Genomic DNA, 22,954 nt, shown 5'->3' on the forward strand with positions numbered 1-22,954 from the left:
CACACTTTGCCTCGTGGAGTAGGCCAGGGTACCCAGTAGTTCGAATTTTTACTCTGGCAGGCCCTGCCACCTAGTTTCGGGAGATTTCAGTGGCTAGGGCCTATAAAAAAAAAAAAAGAAAAAGTAAGAAAAACAAAAAAAAAAAAAGTAAGAAAAACAAAAAAAAAAGAATATTCTTGGGGGTGAAAAGGTTAAGCCGAAAGGGTTTGCGTGCGCGGTTTCAATTTGGGCATGTTTTTTATTTGCAGGAGCGTGTTCAACTGTCCCACGCTGGGACTTCTGGTACGGGTAGACGCATCTCTGAATAGTCCAGGGTACGTGTCCATCCTTGAAGACCACCTGCATCCCCTCGTGGTCATCTTGCACCCAAAGGACAATGGACTCTTCCAGCAGGACTATACGCCTCCCCACAGAGCTGAGGTGACTAAAACATGGTTCGAATATTTGCAGATTTCAGCACCATGGAATGTTCTCCCCGTTCACAGGACATGAACCCTGTGAAGCATCTTTTGGATGCTGTGGAAAGGTCCGTTCGAGCTTTGGATCTTCCACCGGGAATGCCACCGAAATATGGACTGCGATGCAACAAGCGTGGATGGAAATACCTGTGGAACGCTTTCGTGAACTAGTGGACTCAATGCTCCTCCGTGTGCTGCCCTTAACCGGCCGAAAGGTGGGCCTACCCGCTACTAGGTAGGTATCCCACGATTTCTGTCCACTCGGTGTACACACTAATACCGCAACAACGTAGCCGATCACTTAAGAGTTACACTCGTCACGTGATTCAATCCAGGTGCCCCGCAAAATAAAATTATTTCCCGTGGTTTCTGTTTTGTGAACACCTCTAACCCCTGTGGCTTGGACACCTAGGGGCCGTCCCCGAATTTTGATTTAAAATTTAGGAAATTTGTAAGAAATGAGTGCGTTTATGTAAATGAAGCAACGCCGTATTTTACGTCAAATAATAAAAAGGTTACGAATCTAAAACGAACGAAAGTGGACTTCGTGCCGAAAAAATATCGAGGCAAACCCGATTAGTCCAAAATGCTCGGCGCTCACCCCCTCGGATCCTCACATACCCCACACCAAGGAGCCGCTGTACTCATCTGATGACGTAACGGACGTCCTTGACTGGCGGTATCGGTGGAGCGATGTCGTAATTTCCGTCGGAAGAATTGGACGCAGTTGATCTGAAATCGGGTCATTCGCGGCACAGTAGAAAATGAACCGATTTTTGTGTTAGGGGGCGAGGGAGGGGAATAATTTTTTCAGTACTTTAAGGGACCTTCGGATGAAAACCTAGCGGCTTCGTCACAAATTACCGTTCGGTCGAATAAAAAATATATTTAGAAACAAAGTCGCCAGGCGCGCGGGTGCATAAGTACACGTGCCTTGAGTGACCGGGGTTCAAGCCCGTGACTGCTGAATACGGTGCTGTTTCTTGTATTCTGTGTACCTTGTAAACTCCTCTGACCGTTTGGTCGTCCCGGAGTATAAACAGAAAATTTATTTATTTATTTATTTATCTATGCGCCCTCTACTGGTAAAAGTTTCACGTTGAGTTTTATTTCAGGCTTAAGAAGGCTGTTAACCCTACATGCACTGCTCGTTGGCAAAAACATACCGATAATAAGAAGCGTGATCGAAACCATCTACACGTACGTACGTCGTACCGGTGCACGATGCGCACGTGTCCACAGCCTGCGTCGACATTTCCAAAATAGAGATAAACAGTCGAAAGGCTGTCATATGTGATGAAAAGCCGAGGGAACTGAGTAGTACCGCTAAATACCGAACAACACCCTGTTTAGCTTTCTGAGTTCAATACGAAAAAATGTTAACAAACATTAATTTGAATACGCAGCGTAAAACTCGAAAGATTTATTAACAGAAACCAAGAATCTCGCAATTAAAATTACTCACGAGTGAACTTACCCGCAACGAAGGAGTCAAAGGCGTTTGGAGGATCCGGGGAATACGACAGAGGGAGGGGGGAGGTCCGCTGTTTTTCTGAATGTTCACAAGCGCGATTGTGACCCTATAAAAGTGACTCTGTTGTCAGGGAAAGGGGGAACATATTGTGCAAAAAGAATAGGTGGAACAGGACCAGGGTATGTCTGCCAAGGGCAAAAGTTGATGACGTTGTAAAGCATATATCATCTTTTAAGGGCACAAAAGGTGATGTTATTGTACACGTTGGAACTAATGACATTAAGAATAAGAGATCTACAGATTTACTCAACAAGAACAGGTCAATGTTGAAAAAAAAGTCGCCAGTTAGGGTTGAATGTGAAAGTGTCTGCAATTCTGCCAAGACACGATAGGAGGGAACATATGATGAGAGCCTTGTCGATCAATTCGGCCCTGGAGAGATTGAGCAAGGCTCAAGGGGTAGAATTTTTCTCACCCTGGTCTGGGAGAAAAATTCCACCCCTGCTTCTACAGGGATGGGATACACTTAAATAGAAAGGGTGCAAGAATGTTCGCTAATGCTATCCAGGCAGAGTTAGATGGGTTGGAAAACTGCTAGATTGGGGGGATACACGGACTAATAGATTAACAGTGGCTGCAGGCAGAGGTGAAAGTGATTCTTGCACTGCTTCTGTTAGAATGAGCAGCAACCTTGAAAGCAAGGCAATGGGAATTTCCAGGACTGCTGGGAGTCATAGTGCAACAAGTAAATACCGGTACATGGGCTGTGTTAGGGTAACTAACAGTAAAAACAGGTGCATGTATACTTGCATGTACACCAATGCTATTAATATAGTTAATAAATTTGATAAATTTAGTATGCTGGTCATGACTTCAAAGGCAGATATTGTTGGGATACAGAGACAGTGTCGGTGCCGCGCATTTTGCGCCATAGACAAGGCTAACTACTTGCCTATGACGCAAATAGTTAGGAAAGTACTTGCAACCCCCCTTCCCCCAATGGTAAATTCCATTTCCTACAAGATGTCTTGTTGGAAAAATGAAAAGTACAAAAGTTGAAAGTGCTAAATTTCTTTTAAATTACAGGAATAAGTAATAGAACGGTCTTTGATTATCTTTCCCAAACACGAAAGAAAATGTTTTAGAGCACGAATAATCTGAATTGTGGTATCTTTAATTGAAGTGTCTTAAAAGTTTCAATTTCAGGGTGAAAAAAAAAAAAAAAAAGAGAGGAAGATCAAGAAGAATGTGGATAAAGGGTGTGAGAGCAGCTATGAATTGAAGAGAACTGGTAGACGGAGATTGGGAAGATACGAGAAAGTGTAAAAAAATAAAGGAATGACTTTTTGATGTTAAGTTGAGGTTAACCGTTGCGAAAACGGAATAAATCCTAAGAAGAAGAAACAGCAAAGGAAGTAAGCAAACCTTTCGCTTTAATTATAAGAGCATCCTTGGATTCAAGGGAGGTCCCCATGGACGGCAAAGTTCGAATGTATCCCCAATTCACAAAGCGGGATCAAAGGGTGACACGAATAATTACAGATCTGTTACTTTCACTTCTGTTCAGAGGAAAATAATGGGGGTCACCGGTTACAGAAGCACTGCAGGATCATTTAGACAAGATTAAGTTAATGGGTCTCTTAAGGGGAAGTCTTGTCTGACCAATTTGATAGGATACTACGATGTGATCACGAACGAACTGGATGCAAAAAATAATTTTGATATCATATATTTGGATTTCAGGAAAGCTTTTGACACTGTTGCGCATGGAAGACTATTGTACAAATTGGAGCAGAATGGTATTAAGGGTAAGTTGCTACAATGGATAAAAGGATGGTTAAGTGGGAGAAGACAGAGGGTGGTAATCAATGGGTGCTGCTCTTCGTGGACTAATGTTATTAGTGGAGTCTTAACAGGGTTCGGTGTTGGGTCCACTGTTGTTTTCTGTATTTATCAATGATATCGATGAAGGTATATCAGGTGTAATGTCCAAGTTTGCAGATTATTATTATTTATTATTATCATCAGATTATTTCTCTTAGGAGACACCCGGTTACAGCCACTGGCCAGGGGGTGATGATACATATACAACTATGTTACAAAATGTAATACAATTATAAAATACATGTTATCTGATTTATAAGTACATCTTATCTGGAATATAAAATACTTCAGTTATTAATTACCCACTAAGGCTTTTACCGCTTAACTAGTTTAAACTGGTAAGAACTTAATACCGTGACAATTGAAGCATACCTTCTGCTTAAACACATGTGGCACATGTGGGAGTTTCACCATATTTACATAAACACAAATATTTACAGCCAAACAGCGTACAGCATATGAAACCACGTGACAACCGGGAGGACCGCGATACAATATAATGCAATGCAAAATAAAAATTTGAAAGTTCAATTTACTGTTTCCTGCAGTCGGGTTCTTCTGTGGGGATTAGAGTGGAGTGGGTAGGACATATCTTTACATCTATTTCTTGATGAGGTCGGGCTTCCTAAAGCTCGCCCTCATCAAGAAAGTGGTTCGTGCTTGGCAGAACAAGGTGCCGAAACTGTTTCCTTACATCTGTATTTGCAAGTAAGAGTTTCTGAGAACTTCCTTTCTGTAGGATTTGCAAGTGCAGAGCTTTTCAGGATTGATGTTGAGGTTGTTGAATAGCTGGATGGTGTTTGCTGGAAAGAATCTTCCGAGGCTATCCAACTGCGTAAATGCCGCTTTCAGTTGCGGTTCCCTATCTGCAACTCGTCTTGGTTTTTCTCGTGGAGGTGATTATCCACTCTCGGGCTTTCGGTGCATCCAGTCGTCCCGTTAAAAGCTGAGCGAGTGTCATTATGTTCCTTGACGTGATTATTTGTCTCCAGGGAGTGGCCTCTAAATTGGAGTATAGTATAGCTCTTGAGATGGTAGTGGGGATTAGCTGAAATTCTGTTTAGCCATCTCAAGAGCCACTATTAGAGTCCTAGAAACGCTTTGATACTGCATTCGGGAGCTGAAGACCAGATTTGTGCCGCGTATAGGGGAATACAAAGTACAAAGTATGTTGAGGGTCAAACGGCACCAGGAATTTCTCCCATCTTCGCGAGTGTTCGCTGCATCGAGGGACAGTACTCTGTCAAGACCAGAGATTTAAAAGTGTGTGGATCATGTGTTGTGTAGTATGTTCTCCCCATTTTTCTTCTGGCCTATTGGCCGTCGAGCCCCTGATGGAACCCGACGTTGTCCGTACTATGCCAACGAGGAGGCTGGCCAGGTGTACCTTGAAATTTATTATACTCTGGCAGGTCCCGCCGCCTAATTTCCTGGGATTTCAGCGGCTGGGTCCTATAAAACAAAAACAAAAAGATAATCGCGGTGGCATAATTGCAAAATCGCTATTACGAGATAGTCTGTGGGGTTTGTTCCCCGAAATTACCATGGGGTTGTACGCTAAAATGACAAGTTCTAGAGGCCTAATGGGGTGGGCAATAATTTTAGTGCTAATTTAAATTTGCACTCATCCAGCACAGGCACTTGACAACCTGATCAAGACAACAAGACTACAAAGCAAGGGCTCAGAAAAATGACTGGAGCACATTGCTGCCACCTAGCCATATGGCGATCTGGGCTGGTAACCTTGACCAGCCTGCTTTCACTCCTTTTCACTCCTATTCCTTGGCGGGGGGAGGATGGCTCGCTGTCTTTTCCTCCTCCTCCCGTCCCCCTTTCCCTCTGGTGGGGCATGGGCATGAGGTTGTCTAATCGGGTTGTCACTGTGATTTCTTTTTTATTATTTTCATTTATTTATTTGTTTATTTTATTATTATTTTTTTTAGTTGGTCACTTCCAGGTCAGGTCAGGTCCAGTTACCTTATTCATGTCATGTTCATGTATTGAATGAGATTGTCACGTCAGGTGGATACATATGTCGGTAGTCATAGAGATTGTGACTTCAGGTAGGCTCAGTTGTGAGGTTTAATTCCTTGGTTGTTTCACCCTGGTGTCAGTTCATCACCTGGGAAGGTTTCTGTGGTTGTGTAGACATTCTGCTGGTCTGCACAGCATGGTTGTTTACTGCAGTGGTTGAGGTATAGGGGAATAGGAGTAACACATCTGTTGATGTATTGCTTCATCAGACCGGGGTCTCTAATACCGGTGAGCTCCTGCATGGTTGCCCAAAGCGCCGCGTATGTTTTGTTACGGATGTATGTGAAGTGCGGGCGGAAGGTCAGGCCTTCGTCGCACTTGAGTCCAAGATCAACGTGTGTCTGTGCCTTTTGGACGAGGATGCCGTTCACAAATATTTCCATTTTGTTTGGCTTTATTTTATTTGTGAAAGTCTTTTTTTCATTCAACTGCAGCTCGATACAATCTTGAAGTTCTTTTATTTTAGTATTAGCCACTTGGGGGTGGTAGTCAGCTGATTTCTGATCTCCTGAGGTAATAAAAAATTTTATATCATCGGCGTATGTGATGAAGTGCTTCTTGTTCTGGGCTAAGAAGGGTTCGAGGGCTATGGCAAAAAGTGTGGCAGACAAGACTCCACCTTGCGGGACACCTTTATCAACCTCATATGTTGCACACATCTTTTCGTTTGTCACCGTAATTTGTCTGCGCTGAAGGGTGTTCTTTAAAAAATGGAGGGCATTTCCCGTAATGAGAAAGTAGTCCCGCAGAATGACCATGAGAGCTGGGATGGATATGTTATTGTATGCGGCTGCCACATCTAAAAACACTACGTCCAACTGCTGCTTGCTGTTTAGTGCTTGCTGAATCCTTAGCAGTGTCCCCATGAGGTTGGTGATGGTCGATCTCTGTGGAAGTACTGAGTGCAGGTATTGTGGCCTGTGCTTAAAGCAATGCTCGTTAATGGTGTGCAGGATTGTTTTTTCAAAGATTTTTTGCAAAGAGCATCCGACAGCGATTGGTCTGAAGTCTTTTTCAGATTTTGGGTTTTTTATTTTGGGGATAGGTTTTCCAAATAGGTTTTGCACAGCTGGTGGGTAATGAAAAAGATTTTTATTTATTTTTTATTTACTATCAGTTTATTAACACAAGGTTCACCCCCTGTACAGCAAGTGGGCTAGAAGGGTATACAGAAATTATAAAATATACGTTATACACTTTTGTACAAATTTTCAGCTCTTTACAATATAATTATTGTATAATAAATAACTATTAAATGGATATATACATTTACTAAATGCATTCCCTTTGAATTAACATAGATCTTGATAATTGAAGAGTTAAATACATAGGTTGACTTCTTTATCAGTAACTAACATAACAGATTTATTTATTCATTACATTATTGCATTTTATTTGGTCATATCATCAAATTTCTAATAAAAACTGCTCAATTTTCACAGCAATCCTGGTGATTTAGTCCAGATTTGGTCTATAATTTGGCTTCTGTACGTTTTGTTGACTTCAAACTTTATCGGATCAATGGAGAAGGTGTTGAAGTGTTCAATGGTGTTACATGGGAACATTCCTTTTAGGGAGCCCAAGTTTGATAGCTTCATCCTAAGTGGGGGATGGCTTCTATTTCTTCCTCTTGTTGGTGCGATGATATCTTTTATTGATGGGGCATCAATATGGCGAGTTAGCAGCTTGGTAAGCGTTGACAGATTTTTTTTGAGGACAATTAGCTTCCAGGAGGTCATGCCTAGGTTGACTAGGAGAATGTATTTCGAGATTGTGAAGGGGTTCCCTCCCAGACGGTTCAGCCACCGCAGAATCCAATATTCCATTGATAGAAATTTATTACATCGAGAGGTAGATGCAGAGGACCAGATTTCTGAGGCATATAGTGGTATGGGTGTGAGACATCTATTAATATATTGTCCAATCAGTCTGGTGTTGTAACAGCCTGCGAGCTCTTGGCGGATAGCCCAGAAAGCAGCATAGGTCTTCTTCTTTGCCTTTAGGAAGTGTTTCTCGAAATTTAAGTCTTCATCCCACGTTAGTCCTAGGTCAGTATGAAATGAAACTTTGGGGACTGACTCACCATTAACCATAACTCGAATGTCATTCTTGACCTTCCTCTTTGTGATTGTAATGTGCGCTGACTTGGCATTGTTGAGTTGGAGTCCAGCTCGCTGTAAAAAGTCAATTAACTGTTGGATTTGCTTGGAGGTTTCATTGTTAATTTCATGTATCTGATTGGGGTCTTTTGAATTGATAAAGAATTTTAGATCATCAGCGAAGGAACTAAAATTTGGATTTTTTGCGAGGAATGGTTCAAGTAGGATTGCAAAGAGGGTTGTCGACATCACCCCACCTTGAGGTACACCGCTCGTTGCATAAGTTGTTTTCTGGTGAGTTCCGTTGGTTATAATTAAGTGTCTCCGCTGTAGTAAGGACTTCAGAATGCTGACAATTTGGTTAGATACTTTGAAATATTCTATTAAGATGCGTATAAGTGTAGGAATGGAGACAGTATCGAAGGCAGATTTGATATCGAAGAAGATTATGTCTAGTTGGGCTCTGTCATTCAAGGCTTTTTGTGCTCTGAAGAGAGTATCGAGGAGATTAGAGGTCGTGGACCTATAGTGCAGGACTGTGTGGAGGTAGGATGGTCGGTGAGCAAAACAGTGTTGAATAATCACTGGGTGTATGAGTTTTTCAAATATCTTTAATAATGTGCATCCTATGGAGATTGGACGGAAGTCCTTAGGTATCTTGGGATTTCCAATTTTAGGGACAGGTTTGACATAATAAGATTTCCAGATTTCCGGTATGGTGCCTGTCTTTAGAATCTTCTGGAAGATGTTTAAGAGAAGATCCACTATGTACACAGAGCACACCTTAACTATAAACAGCGGTATACCGTCAGGGCCCTTAATAGCTTTGTTGGGCAGGCCATTTATGGCGTCAATGAGCTGCTGCTTAGTGATAATAACATCATCCATGGCAGAAAGATTGTTCTGGTTTACACTAGGTAGGGGCGAAAATTCAGTGGTCGGATCTTGATGATCGAAAGAAATGCGAGTCCACTCCTCAAATACCTTTTCATCCAGGTTGAGATGGTTGTTGCGCTTTGGGAAAATTCTCCTGGTTTTTGTAATTTGGGATAATATATACTGTTGATGTGCTCCTCTCTTGAAGCGAAGGAAACGAGCTCTCTCTCTTTTAAAGGTTTCGTGGTCTGTACTGCTTCTCGATTTTAACCATTTTCTATATGCCCTCTGCTTACTTCTAAAGGCAATTTTCATATCCGAATGGAACCACCGCTGGGTTCTCTCAGTGACTCAACTAGGGTCTGGATTGCTTCTTCAACAGATAGCGACGATAAATTATCCCAATTAATGGTTGAGAGATGGTTGATAACTATTTCGGGTTTCAGGAATTTTGGAGAAAAAATCAGATCAGAGTGAGTATCCGAATAGTAATTTCTAATTTTCTTTTCCGATAACGTTGGTATGGAGAAGGTACAGGGGATAGGTGAGTGATCTGATGAGAATGTGAAGGGGTTGGGTATGTTATTACAGTTGGGGAAGTTGTGGAATACTAGGTCTAAAGCTTGACCTTTTCTCGTTGGCGGTGTGATATGTCTCCTAAGGTATAACGAATTCAAGGTTAACGTTAAGTCTTGTAGAGCTTTTACATGTCTTGGGACTGGCATATTGAAGTCTCCACCTACAACAGTTTGTTGAGTAGGGGCTAAGTTTGTTACTAACCAGGTCTGAAGTTCAATCTGTGTAACTTCGGAATGGTCAGGAGGGAGGTAAACCAAACAGAGTTGTATTTTCATTTGTCGGTTCATCAGCGTTACACACAAAGCTTCAAAGTTGTTAGACTGGCTTATTTTAACTCTAGTCGCCTGCCACTGGATTGGAAAGAATATTTGGACGCCCCCTCCTCTTCCCATACCTCTACTGTTTCCGATACCTTTGTAAGGGGTAGTTTTAAGAAGTATATCAATTTGTCGCTCATTTGTCAGCCAGGTCTCCGTTAAACAGATGAGATCAGTTTCTCTTAGAGTTAAAAGCGTTTGGAGGGAGTGGAGCTTATTAGATAAACTCCTGACATCTTGTAGGAAATATCGCAATTGCATAGTTTTCGATTCAGTCTCCAAACTAGTCATTAGTTGCTACGTTGGATTAGATTGTGAGTTTTGTCTGTGCGCCCTCACGGGGCGTCTTTCTTTAAAAGGCTTTACCAGTGTTCCTGGAGGCCAATTCTTCTGGTCCATGACAGTATTAGTCGCGTTAGATGTGCATGTCACTAGGAAGGAGGCATAGCATGGGTGTTTCGTTCTTAATTTCTTTACGTCCACTTCAAACCCATATTCCATTAAAAAGAGACTTTTGATACTCTCTGTTCTTGTCTCGGGGCCCAGTCTGGATACGAAGATCCTTTCTCTGGTGCGAACAGCTGATATATGGTATATGTCCGCCAGTCTTCTTTCCTGAGTAATCAATGGGAGGTTCGTATCAACTGATACATCAGTAGTTCGCAGAGAGAGATTAGCTTTAGATGGGACATGCTTAAATTTTTTACTTTGGTTTTCGACTACGGGAATTTGGACTGTCTCCGCATATGTGGGATACTCAATTAAAGTCGAATCCGTTATGCTTGTTTTAGGGCTTTCAGAGGTCTGGGTGCGGACTATGATTCCTCTTGCACATGATGCTTCAGTTAGGGAACCTGGTGTTTCACGTCTTCGCTGACATGGCAGGCTAGTGGAGTAGGAACTTTGTTTAGCGAGTTGTTGTTGGCATGTTTTTGTTTTTTTCTGAAGTTCGTTACATTCGTTTGCATTCTCTCCTACATTCATATGGAGTGGAAATTCAGTGGTAGCAGGCATACTATCCAGAGTGGGCATACTATCCTCTTTAGGTTTGTTGGGGTAAGGATGGTTTAATGTTGGTTCTATTAGTGAATGTTGACTTGTTGGAAATCCCATTTCACTAACAAATTGTTTGAAGTCATGCAGTTGTGTTTCTACGTCATTTAGTTTGTCATTTAGTTTGTCATTCATCTAAACTAAATGACGTAGTCATTTAGTTTAGATGATACAAAGGTTGACAGGCTTGTTAATGGTATTACGCTGCTGCAACAGGATCTAAGAAAAGTTGAGCAGATGGGCTGAGAGGTTGCACCTAATGTTTAACATTGGCAAATGTAAAGTACTGCATAAGATCGACAGTAGTCCCGAGTAATGTGCCAACTGTGTGGTATAACACTCGGGGAGGTGGGTAATGAAAAAGACCTGGGGGTAATTGTGCAGTCGGATATGAAGTTCTCTGAGCAGTACTGACAGGCTGCCAAGACAGCTTGTAGAGTTTTATCAATGATATACAGGAACTTCACTAGCAAGGAAAAGGAGGTGATTATTCCCTTTTATAAGGCAATGGACAGGCACATGTTCAGTACTGTATACAGATCTGGAGGCCTCATTTTAGGAAGGATGTAGAGTTGCTAGAATGAGTACAGAGAAGGGCAACAAGATTAGTGAATGGAACAAAGGGGTGCTCTTACGAAGAAAGGCTTAAGTTCTGCAAAGTTGCCGCCTCGGGAGACTAGGCACCTGCAAGGCGATCTGATTGAGGTGCGTAAGGTCTTGAATGGGTTGAGCAAGCTGAATGTTGATGGGATTCTTCCTCTTGGTCAGATTGCAAACGTGAGGGGACATAAATTCAAATTGAGGAAAGACAATTATAGGTTCGATTTGCGGAAATTCGCCTTTAGCCAGCGGGTGGTTGATTGGTGGAACAAACTTTCATCTGTTATGTGGAAGTTGACAGTTTAAACAGATTGAAGAAAGAACTGGACAAACCGTTGGACTGAATGGATGGGTGATATGGAAATTTTTTTTTTTTTTTTTTTTTTTGTTGATGCTGAATAACTTTGCTTTCTTGCATCTTATGACGCTATTATTGCCAACACTAAATACACGAAATATGTGCGGTAGAAAAGTATTCTTCCCCCGACCCTGGGTCTTCTGCATAAAATAAAATACGAGTGGGTGATTTAATGTTTAATTTTAAAGCGACGTTTGCTCGTTTTCGGAGAAACAGACTGACGGATCTGCCACGCTCGAACTTCTCTGGCTGCACTCGAATCGGTATGAAAAGAGGAACGGAACGAGGTGGATTCGAGAGCAGCACCGAGAAAACTTGCGGTTTCTATAGTGACAGCTGGGATAACGAGAAACTGCACGTGTCCGTGAAATGCGTTAGTGTCAAGGTCACGCATCTCGCTGCTCGCCTATTGATAAGGCGGCCTTGTCAGCTGGAAGAATCGATACGGCGCGATTTATGGAAATGTTGGACATATGCCAGCGGCGACACTGACCTTGGAGACGCAACAGGACGCGGCGGAAGTCGGTAATGCACTTGCGGCGATAGCAAAACACTTTCGAGTGAGGGCGATCGCACGCCATCCCTCCCCTTCGAGAAAGCGCTCTTCGCTAGCAGATTACGGCCGACCTGCAGCAGAAGACTCCGTCAGAAGCCAACTTGCTCAATCCGGAAGATGCACAACTGGTCACGTGGAATCGAAATACGACGAAAAATTTATATCTTTAATTGCAATCGGCGAAAATAAGTAAATTTTGCCTGTATTTGAGATGCAACCCCATAACACCAAAAATGCTAGGGGTTTAACAGAGAAACGAACTAAAACTATAACAACAAAAAATTAAGTTGTAAACACATGAAAACAGATTTTTTTTTTTTTTTTTTTTTTTTTTACAATATCAACAAACCAATGAAGGAAAAACAGTGAGAGTCACTCGATTGAAGACGAGAGCTGCTCCCTGATGATCCGTCTTCTGTAGGCTTTGTCCTCAATGAATTTCTTGCAGTCAGCATCCATCTCTTGGACGTTTTGGAGCATCTCCATTGGCAGGAATCTTTGGCCCTTCCTGAGCCTCCACCCCACGGACTATAAAGAAGGGAGGGCCCTTCTTCCAATTACAAATCTGCCAAAAACTTGGCGTATTGATTTCACCCGCTGTCATTTTAATAGTGACGAGTAAGCGGAGGGTGAAGATCCGTTCTCAGACTTTTCTGTAGTTTAGAAGTTTGGTCATTTCGGAAGTAATCGTCATTTGAGCAGGAACGAAAAACTGAATTTAAATACTGCGAGAAAGAAATCGAGGTGTGTGAAGTGCGGGCCCTTTGAAATTTCATTTCTATTAATAGAACGCTTATGTAGCATTTTTATATGAGATTCGAAATCAACAGAGAAGTGAAGTTCGCCTTCGAGGTTCCTTACCGACTCTTTCCTCGAACAGAATGGAAGCAGATCCTGTCTTATAATGTATTATCTGCTCGAGTCAAAGAAGGATATGTTTTTATGCGTACATTTTGTAGAGGAAAAGGGCCGACCATTGCCGACTTTCAAAAATTAACTGTGGTTTAGAGGGGAAATGGAAGTACAGATCTGCACGTCATCGGCGTAAGCTGATAGTCCTACGTGGGATGGGTGACAGCGCTTACTAGACCCGGGCCTAGACCCGAGGAACTCCTGGATAAGAGCGAATCAAAGAAGAGGGCTCGCTATTATTTGTAATGATGATTGCCTTCGTTCTTCAGAAAGCTGCGTCGATGAGTAATTGCAGACCCTGACACTCCGTATTGACGGAGCTTTCCCAATAATTTGTTAACTTCGTATAAAAATGCAGTCCCTTAAAATCGACAGTTGTATTTATTTTCTTTCTTTGCTTCTAGTCTACGTTGACTCCATTTTGACTCGTTAAGCCTCAAATTATTTGGAAAATCTTTCGGAAACTCATAATAAGGACAAGACCGCCAACCTTCGCAAACAGCGCGGTGTAAAGCGGAAAGTGGATCAAATGAAACAGGATGTCTGATCCATTTGATTCGTTTCATTTGAAGAGCTGCTCCTTAGTGGTGATGGGACGTTTCATCGAGGAACTGCATCGACCTGTTGCAGGATTGTCCTCGGATTGTCCCACTACCACTACACCATATGTGCAGAACATTTGGGAGGTTTCAGCCTTTACTCGCCAGCGTTGGAAAGACACGCCAGCGTAGGACGCCGCGAAAAAGCTCTTAAAAATCCCTGGCGTCTTTGACAGGGTTCGAATCCAATTCTTTTCAGGCGTCCTCCCCACGGAGTAGGAAGAATAGTGTTGTAATCACTGCACTACCCTCACGAACATCTAAATATAATTCAAAAAATAAAGGAATATTTTTAAAACGAAAAAATTTGTTACTAGTTGTCTACAATGGCAGAATAGTTAAAGCTGGCCATTCCAGAGTCTCCAGGATCCTAAGTCTCCATCCAGGCTTCTGCTGAAATTTGTCAAAATATTACATGAATTACAGAGACGAAACAGATTACTACAAAGGAAAAAAGCGGCATAAACTTATAGGAAATTTAATAAAAGGTAACCGCGATGACAATTTACAACTGGACTTTCCAGTTTCATCAGTGGCGTCAACCTTCTTCCCTACAATGCAATCACATTATTTTATTATTATTATCTGTTTATTTCCATAAGGAAATAAACAGATAAGTACATCTTTTCTGTACTTTTTGTTACATATAAATTGACAGAGATCTGCATCCAGGTTCTGGACAGTGTGAAGCATGCCGGTGGGAATGAAGCGGTCAGCTTGGTGGAACCATTGCAGTTGCTGCGAATAGTAAGGGAGAGGCGCTGAAGATTTGAAGTCGATCATCCAATAGCAGTTGTCCCAGAAATCAGGAGAGCCGATGTAGCCTGTAATAAATTGTATAGTAGTGGTGTTGGTGGTGGTCAGTCTTCTTTCTTTAACCTTGCATTTCATAGGGGTGTAACTGAGAGCTGCTGTAATGTGGGAAGTCATTTGTGAGGTTATGTTTGCGTGCCAGCCGCTTGATCATCCAATATTCGTCGGAGTGTGGATGCGGAAGCCCAGATCTCTGAAGCACACACAGGACTGAGGGACAAATCGTCCTATAAACGCATTTGATGGAAGTTGCGCAGTCTCGAACGTGAAGCAAATGCTACTTGGCTGTTCATCTCAATATACACATTTTGATACGAAGGGATTCAAGATATCTGTGCAACTGCAGCTTTGTTTCAAATATCACTCCCCTCCGGATTACAGAACCGTTTAGCATCGCTAGAAGATGTGGCTTCTTTGGCTTCAGTGAGAAGGTCATAACTGCCGATTTTGATGGATTTATTTGCATTTCAAAGTTTAGCAAATATTGAGAGAGAGAGAGAGAGATGTGGCAGTTATAAATTGATGCCTTTAGTGATTCGTTGGTGGTTATCTGTTTGGCGAACTTCCGTTACAATTTTTATGTCATCTGCGTAGTCTGATCTGTTGGTGATGAATGGGATGAGGATGGTTGTGGAGAGGAAGCTGGAAAATACCCAACATTTTTGTGGGACTGCAGGGTTACTTTTCGAATTAACGTGGACTTCCCGACTTTAAGGATTCTATTGGACAGAAGAGATGTGAAGGAAAGAAGTACGTTGCCTTTGATTAGATAGTATTTCTGAGAGAGGTGGAGGAGGCTAAGAGATATTTAGTGTGTCAAAAGCTGCTTCAACTGCGAGCTCGGAATTTTCTTGGAACACACCAGTTGATCGTCGTTTCAGGGCATAATGTACCCGAGGAGGGCTTTGTGGTAGCATCTGTCATCTGTGGATGGTTAACATTGGGGGTAAAACTCTCTCTCTCTCTCTCTCTCTCTCTCTCTCTCTCTCTCTCTCTCTCTCTCTCTCTCTCTCTCTCTCTCTCTATGAGCTTCAGTAGTGCTCAGGATTTGGCAATTGGCCTAAAATGGTTTATGGCATTTGGTTCATTGACCTTCGGAACTGGTGTGTGTACACTCCACTGAGCGGAATGCAATTATACACGTTAAGAAGGACATCTTTGATAAAAGAGCTGAGGCATTTAAGAAGAAACTGGGGAACTTTACCTTCTCCAGAAGTTGCTTTACCAGACATTGGCAAAGTGTTGATGGCATGTGTGGACATGTGGACATGTGTTTTTGTAATGGGCGGCTCCTAGAACGTTAGTTCAACTCCGCCTCGTATCTCTGTGAAGAACAGTATCACTACAAATGGGCCAGATATGTGTGTGACGTCGGTTTGTGTGTATTATGTGTGTGTTCTGTTGTTTTGTTCTGGCCACTTGGCTACCCAGAAGCATCAGTCACCTGGACAGATGATTCTGGGTACTCGTCCACACCACGGGAAGGTGGGCCAGTCTCAGCTAATCACGTACTGTCTCAATATGAGACTCTGATCCACCTGATGTTGCCAAAAGGTGGGCCAGATTCCTCTAGGGGCCCACTCCAGAGGAGAGAAAAAAAAAAAAAAAACATATATATTTATTTAGATTTTCCCGTGGTGCAAAAGAAAAAAAAAAAAAATAAAAAATAATAATAATAATAAAATAATAATATCACTGTAAAACGCAAAAAAAAAAAAAAAAAGTGACAGCAACCCTGAAGAACGCAAAAAAAAAAACCAACCATGTGACTGATTTAGAATGCGAAGAGAGAAAAAAAAAAAAATAAAAAATAAATAAATAAATAAAAAATAATAAGAATAAAAGAAATAAAATAAATTAAATAAATAAAATAATAATAATAATAATTAAAGAAATAAAATAAATTTAAAAAAAAAAAACAGCCATGGACTGATTGTAGAATGCGAGAAAAAAAAAAAAAAAACATATTGATGGCAGTTATGAGTTATCAATTGTTGGATTTTAGGCATCAGCGACTTAGGCCATTGCGCCGTTGTATTATGTCTGTAGAGGTGCGTTTTCGCTATGTGCAGCCTCCATTGAAGAGGACTTTATAAATTCTTCAAGTCATAGATGGGAGTTGAATCCAGGCCTCTCCAGTCGAGCGACAAGTGGTAAGACCAATACAGTGTTACGGATGACCCACGTGAGTGCATCGTCACTTTGGAATGCTAATGAGATCACCGTGAGAGTGGGGATGAATCCACCTACCCCTCCTAGATTGGAGGTATGCTAACGTCTCCGCAATCCTAAAGTGAGCCTGAGGAGACGTTACTGTGGTGGACATTGAGAGAGGAAACCTTTCTGAATGAAAGTAAGAGATGCATTTTATTAAACATACACGTAAATACAGAAAATGGGAATCCTTGTACACTAAAATGCAGATTATATTCGCTTTTCAGGGGCAAATTGAATAGATCTATGTGTTTATTTATTTTATTATTGTTTTATTTTTATGAAAACCCGAAACGGGATAGGTATTAGAACCCATAGTACTTGGTACCGTGCTTGGGTTGGATGTTGAGAAGACGAAAGAAGATATTTGTTGACATTCCACTTGAACTTCTGCAGACTGTAATTTTCAGGAAATACGTATGAAGGAAGGTTGTTCCTGAAAACAGCAGTTGAATGAGGAAGAAGAAAAGTTGGTTCTGTGGGTTTGAAGTTGGACAGTAAATGGATGTTGGCTTCGGACTGTTTTGAAAGAGAGAGCGGGAATTATTGAAACCAATTGAGAAGAACAGTGCCCATGGAAGTATCTGTAGAAGAGGCATGCAGCAGAAACAGAACGTCTATGAGACAGAAAGAGGTTTTGGGACCACCGTCTCACATGATAGGGCGGATTGGCGATTTTTAGATGCAGAGGAGCAATGTTTGTAATGAGCTTGTGCCAAGGGAGGTTAGGAGTAGGGGTAATCCCCAAAAGAGATATATTATGTCTCTCATCTAGAAATCATAGTGTTATCGAAGATCCGCATAGGAACTGATGAATCCTTTCTGCGAGATATGACAGGACTGAGTTTTAGAAAAATTGAACCCGGTCGAGTGACAACTAGTGAAACCGCTGTTTTCATCGCTTACCCACCTCACTGCAGGACATAACTCAAAAGGCCCCCTTTTTTTGGCGAAGGTTGCTTAAAGACCAAATGAATCCCGAACAGGAAACAGCTGCGGATGAATACAACAGGAATCGAGGTGTAATCAGGAATAAAGCTACGTTAAGGAAAATCTTCGTGAGTTAAAAAAAAAGTGATGTAACTTTGCGTTCTCTTAAAATGTACCTCCGTGAGAGAACCGATTTTTAAAATCAAAATCGCGAGTGAATATTCGAAACGCGACACGCAGTCTCCCCAAAGTCTCAAAATTTAATTCATCGGCAAATTACGCGAGCATTGACACTGCAGACGCCATTACTGCCTCACTCGATTCTTCTTCTTCTTCGAATGCTTCTTATTATTTCAGCGGGGATGCCAAACATTCCGGAGTGGGAACAACGAACAAAGAATACGACTGATCCGCAATCGATTGATTGTCGCTAGAACTGCACACGAAACGCACATCCGCCGTCTGACGCGTAATTTTGCAAAAATTATTGCATTGCCCGGCGATCCATTTTGGCCCGACTTCCCCCGCAAACAGAACACCCCCACTCCGAAGCGGCACTTGGCATTTACGGCCGCATCAACGAGGCGGAATCGTTCACCCAAATCGCCTCTTTCGGGTTCGACACTGCCGAATGAAAACGCGGCAACTTGGTCGCGTGCCACTTCGTTGCCAAGGAGACCGTTACCACGGCATTTCTGAAATACCAAAGGCGGCTCGTATCGAACGGAAACGAAGCGTCCTGAGAAGTGGGGGGGGGACGAAAATCTGCACGAGCATTGTTTACGATGGCGATCTGTCTCTCCGCTCGAAGTCCGACAGTGTGCGACCTCTCCACATCGGAGGTTCGGATATTCCCTCCCTCCCCCTGTTCCCCGAACTTTCCAGTTCTCGATGGCGAAGGTTGCCTCGGTGAGAAGCGGCCAGCTGTTTCCAGCGTGACTGAGCGATCAGCTGATACAGTTCGATCGATAGGGCGAATTGCGGACCTGCCGGCGGAAGGTATTACGCCGTCGCACACCTGTGTGGGCGAATTGAGCGTGTCCTGCGGAACAGGTGGACATGTGGACATGTGTTTTTGTAAAGGGCGGCTCCTAGAAAGTGAGTTTATCTCCGGCTCGTATCTCTGTGAAGAACAGTATCACTACAAATGGGCCAGATGGAGAGAGAGAGAGAGAGAGAGAGAGAGAGAGAGAGAGAGAGAGAGAGAGAGAGAGAGAGAGAGATAATCTTTATTACCCTTCACGGCCATAAAGCCAGGGGCTTACAGTTTCCCAAACTTCCGGGAAAATTGAACAATTATTTACAAAAAGGTAATTTTACACAGAAAACATATTATAATACAAAGGAGAGAACTCCTTACGAGAGTTAAGTCTGATTGAGCTGACTTAACATCGAGATAAGAGCACCAGCTCAATCAGACAGGAACAGATGCAAGGTACACATCAGTCATTGCCGATTAGTCCTACTCGTCATAAGTCCGGTCAACAGCAAATTTGTTCAGGTCGGCGTCAAGTGCCCGGGTTTGCTTGAACATCTGCTGAGGGAGGAACCTGTCCGAGAGATGGAGTCGCGCTGAATGCGAGTAGAGCTCGGGATTGGCCCTAAGGGCAGCAGGGGGGATCCTCCAGCCACAGGTATCCCAGAATGAAGGTGTTGCCATTATCGTGTTATCATCTTGACTGTTGCTAGGAGGCGTTGGTCGTCGACTAAGGTGGGAAGCCGTGGAATCCCGAGAGAGTTGGCAAGCTGCGTGGTACGAATCAGAGCTGAAAGGTTGTGCTTCCTGTTGGCCCACTTTAGGAGCCAGAATTTGTGGTAAAGAGTGGTTTCTTTATTGACGGTGCCGCTGACGCCCAATATGTATGAGACGTCGGTTTGTGTGTGTTCTGTTGTTCTGTTCTGGCCACTTGGCTACCCAGAAGCATCAGTCACCTGGACAGATGATTCTGGGTACTCGTCCACACAACAGGAAGGTGGGCCAGTCCCAGCTAAACACGTACTGTACTGTCTCAACAGAGACTCTGACCCACCTGATGTTGTCAGAAGGTAGGCCAGGATCCTCTTGAGGGCCCATTCCAGAGGTAAAAAAAAAAACATCACCCATGGTGCTGGATATGGAACTGAAATGAATAAAAATGAAGCAGAAGAAAATAAAATTAAACATGTATAAAAAAATAATAAATAAAAATAAGTAAAGGTAGTGATGCTGCTAAAAAAAAAGAAAAAGAAGAAGCCAAATAATAGTAAAAAAAAAAAAGTGGTGCTTTTTTTAATATATTAAATTCAAAAAATGTAATTTAATAAATAAACAAAAGAAAGTATTAGTAACGGCCGCATGGTGCAAGAAAGCCTATGGCTTATGCTGCACATTTTTTTGGCATAAGCCTATGACTTATACCAAAAAAAAAAAAAAAAAAAAAAAAAAAAAATCCGAAAAAAACAATGATAAAAAAAAAAATAATAAAATAAAATAAAATAAATAACTAAATATTAATAATTAAAAAAAAAAAAGAAATTAAACCTATCATCCTATGCGCTTCCCTTACCCGAAAGTACTATCCAGATGACCTTTGAATTTCCCCAAACTGTCGGCCTCTACCACCCATGAAGGCAACTTATTCCAGTAATTTATAACTCGCTGGCTAAAATAAAACTTCCTGCAGTCCAATCTAAACAACTCCCCCCGGCACGTAGCTTGGATTTATGTCCCCTAGTTCTAGCATCATTTATAATCTTGAAAATTTCGTCCTTATTCATTTTGCTGATGCCTCTCAGAGCCTTAAACACCTCAATCAAATCTCCTCTAAGGTGTCTAGTTTCCAAACTCTGCAACCCACATATTCGAAGCCTTTCTTCATAAGGACGCCCTTTTGCCGATCTCACCAGGCGAGTCTTTGCACCCTTTCAAGAAGCTCGATGTCTTTCTTTAGGTGCGGTCTCCATACTTGAACACAGTATTCCAAGTGTGGTCCAACAAAAGCCTTATAAAATGGGATTATCACGTCCCTATCTCTACTTGCAAAAGTTCGATAGATCATCGATAGGACACCATGGGCCTTCCTTGCAACCTGTTTACAATGCTCAGAGAATTTCATGTCTGACCGTATCGTAACACCCAAGTCTCTTTCCTCCAGTACTGGGTTTAGTTGAACTCCACTTTTTCTGACCATTCCTGAAGTCTATCTAGGTCTCTCTGAAGAAGCTCAGCTTGACAGTGATCATTAACTACTCTCCCAATTTTAACATCATCTGCAAATTTAGACATCACGCCCTCTATCCCTTCATCAATGTCGTTTATGAAAATTAAAAACAACAGTGGTCCTAATACTGATCCTTGGGGAACCCCACTTCTTACATCAACCCAATCTGAGGAATAGCCATTTATCACAACCCTCTGCCTCCTGCCCTGAAGCCATCCTTCTATCCATCTAAGGATTTTCCCATGATTCCAACCTGTTCCATCTTATAAAGCAACCGCTCATGTGGGACTGAGTCAAAAGCTTTGCTGAAATCTAAATAAACAATGTCGACATTATTCCCTAAATCTAGCTCGAGAGTGACCCTTTCGAAATAGCGAACCAGATTTGTTAAACATGATTTTCCCTTTACAAAACCATGCTGAGTATCCTTGAGAATTTCAATTCGATCCAAATGATCCTGAATTCCACCCTTGATCGTTGCCTCCATCATTTTCCCTACTACTGAACTCAGACTGACAGGTCGATAATTTCCAACTTCACTTTTAGAGCCACCCTTATGTATGGGAGATACATTTGCACTTTTCCAATCCAAGGGAATCTCCCCAGAGTCTAGTGATGCTCGCATAATTAGCCTCAATGGTTTAATGCACTTGCTTGCCGCCTCCCTTAAGATTATAGGGTATATTCCATCAACTCCAGGAGCCTTACTGCTCTGTAGGCTCGAAAGTTTTTTCATTAAATAATCTTCCGAAATTTCAATATCTTTAATTACATATTTTTTAACTTCGCTCCCACAATTTCCCATTGCCACAAAAGGCTTTTCATTTGTAAATATCGATGCAAAATAACTGTTGAGTTCATCTGCAACGGCAGCTGGTGTATTTAATAATAGCCCCTTTCCCTTACGTAAAGGTCCGATCTGGTTTGTCCTGCTCTTCTTGGCATTTATATATGTGAAGAATTCTTTATCCCCCCTCTTTGCTCTGTTTGCTAATGATTTCTCATAAACTGCCTTTGCCTGTCGAACCTTTTCTGTGGCTCTATTACAGATCACCTTGTAGCTGTTATAGGCTTCAGTACTTTTTATTGCTCTGTAACCTTTCCATGCCACCTTTTTCTGCTCAAGTAATGTGGCAACTTCACTATTCATCCAACTTGGAACCCTCCTCGTGGAGTATTTTTTTAATGGTATATACGCATTCAAGGCATCTGTGATTAATGTTTTAAAAGCGTACCACAGTTCAATTGTATTCATTCTCTGCGGGATATCTACCCAGTTAATAGAGGCCATGTAGTACCTTAAGGCATCGTAATTTCCTTTTCTGAAATTAAAACCCATTCCTTTGCCTTTAATTACTATTATCTCTCTCATCATCATCCTGCTTCCTGCTACTGGTTCCTCTACTGCCAGCCCTGTTATGTCATCTGGTTCATGGGTGGTGATGATGATGTCTAGGATATTCTTTTCTCTAGTATTCTTTTCCCTGACATGTTGATACAAATAACAGTCATCTAGTTGATTTAAAAATTTTGTTCCCCATGTCGAGTTTCCTTCCCATTTACTCCAATCAATTAGACGCAAATTGAAATCACCCATAATAAGGCATTGACGCTTACTTGCCCATTCATTTGCATGTAGAGGCTTTTGTCATAGTCTTCACAATCACCTGGTCTGTAGATTACTCCTACTCGCATTATACCTTTGTTTCCAACTATCTCACACCATACAGACTCTATACTAGCATGTGAAATGTCTGAATCCGGGAAAGCTATCGTCGCACTCAGGCTGCTTCTGATAAGAAGCATTACCCCACCACCCCTTCTATCTACTCTATCCTTCCTAAATACATTATACAAGCCGTACTGAAACTCATCATCCCCAATTTCCGGGTGGCACCACGTCTCTGTAAGCCCTATTATGTCCGCGTTACTTGTTTTAACCAGCAGTTCGAATTCGCTCATTTTATTGACGACTCTTCTAACGTTACTGTATAAACA

This window comes from Mastigoproctus giganteus, chromosome 6 (assembly GCF_048544385.1).
Source record: "Mastigoproctus giganteus isolate SK-2022 chromosome 6, ASM4854438v1, whole genome shotgun sequence".
NCBI classification, from domain to species: domain Eukaryota; kingdom Metazoa; phylum Arthropoda; class Arachnida; order Uropygi; family Thelyphonidae; genus Mastigoproctus; species Mastigoproctus giganteus.